Below are 2,073 nucleotides of genomic sequence, written 5' to 3' on the forward strand. Positions count from 1 at the left end.
TTTCAGGCCCTGGTGAGGGGAGTCACTGTGCCAGCTCCCAAGACTTGGATTCATTAGCCGCTTTAGCAGCGCAAACATTACCTTAAATGGTGAGGCCATGTGCTGGCAAGGACCCACTCTCGCCTTGTTTCAATTACATGGAATCAAACATTGCAGGTATGCTAGGCACAGGCTCTTTATTGAAAGAGGGAAAAGGGAGGGAGAAAGTAGTTTACAAAGCCCTTGCCCTCCCTCGCCTGTGAAAGCTGGCCTTGTTTTATTTGAAAACTATTATAAAACAAAAGAAAGTGGTAGTTTGGCAAACAGTTGCGTTTTCAGTAACAATGTGATTTACTTTCTTTTTTTAACAAAGCTGTGCTAAGTATTATATGCAAAGTTTTATAGTAAGGTTCCTTTGATTTTATGTGACTTGTCAGCCTTGTTAAAGCGCCTGAAAACATTAGAGCTGGATTATATGTGTCACTCCTCACATGCATGTGTTTCATTATGAACCCCGGACTGATCCTTTATATGCAGAGCAGCATTCCGGCTGTTTGCATTGTTCTTGGGACTCCTGGAGTGCCCCACAGCTGGTGCCAAAAAATAAAGCCTTCTACCTTGTACCTAACAACTTGAATGTGCTCACACATCTACTAGGAGTCTTTACAGGTAATGAGGTCACTGCATTGGAAAGGGATCATGAACACATTTTTATAATGTGACCCAACTGGAGGGAATTAGATGTTATGGCAAGTCGGTTAAACTGAAAAACAAGAAAAATTCACACACAGAGGGTAAAATGCAAAGCGGAGGAGTTCAGAAAATATAAAAATGGCAGCCAGGTTTATGATAAGGTGGTGAGACCACTACAGCACATATTGTTAGAATACCATGTGTTTATACAGCCAATCTAATGTAAAACAAAGCACACTGTTAGACTGATGAGCAGAGGTATATGCCCTATGTAGCAAGACGAAAAAGAAAAAGTAAAGTTTGATTAATACATTAACTTGAACTGTCTTTGGAATGAACTACTCCACACTCCCCACTGCTCAAGCATTACATATCAATTCCCCTGTTGTGTAAGCCTGTTTCACCTGTAATATGCAGATCCAAAGAAGACTAAAACTAAATGGTCATTTGTTTAGGTTAGGGAGTGTAGCAATAAAATACATTTTAAGCAGTTGGATGATAGTTTAACCACAACGGGGACATAGTTTTGATAAACAATGATTGACTTCTGGTCTTCTCTCGTCGAGACATACATCACTCACTCACTGGGCTGTCATTGTTATTTACCTCTAATTTAGAAAACTGTCTTTTCTAGAAATACTGTCAAATTTCTCTCACTTTCGTCTATGTGCAGAAAATTATGAAGATAGACAAAACATATACATTTTCTGCTTTTATGTAGAAGTCAAAGCCATGCAGTGAAGACTATAGAAGGAGAAATAAAATCTGGCAGCAGTACTGAATATTCACATTTGGGATTCCCTGCAATGCAGACACATTCTGTTCTACATTAAATTCAAACGTGTTAATTTTATGAGAGCAAAGTAACGTGTATGACACTGTTAAGGAAGTTTATAGTGTCTTGTCAGCTCTTTAGCAACATCACTTATGCTTCACAGTGCAATCCAAAATCAATACAATATTTTTCTCCCAATAAATAATGTAGGTCTGAAAAAGGTTCAAATGCACGCATCGACAGTTGGCTGCAATTAGAGGGCGGCGGCAGCAGTAACTGATGACAGTCCCTCCCTCCCACTGGCTCACACGGGATCAGCAGAAAATGAAGACGCGGAGACCACTTTGTCACCGGCTGAGGGTGGACCTGGAAATGACTCCTAATGGAAAACAGGCTCCCTGAGCCGCCACTGCATCTGCTGCTCCAAGCACTTTCTCCGGGCCGATGGGCCAGCCCCAACCAGTTTCCAGCTCCCTTTATCTAAGCCTTTAATATGCTCTGGGCAGCCAGCAGCGACCGCGAGCTGAGGTCAGGAGGCACCGGTGGCTGAGTGTATGTGTGTCTAGTCTCTACACATTTTAGTGTGCGTGTGTGTGTGTGTGTGTGTGTGTGTGTGTGTGTGTGTG

Source organism: Etheostoma spectabile, chromosome 2, assembly GCF_008692095.1.
Source record: "Etheostoma spectabile isolate EspeVRDwgs_2016 chromosome 2, UIUC_Espe_1.0, whole genome shotgun sequence".
NCBI classification, from domain to species: domain Eukaryota; kingdom Metazoa; phylum Chordata; class Actinopteri; order Perciformes; family Percidae; genus Etheostoma; species Etheostoma spectabile.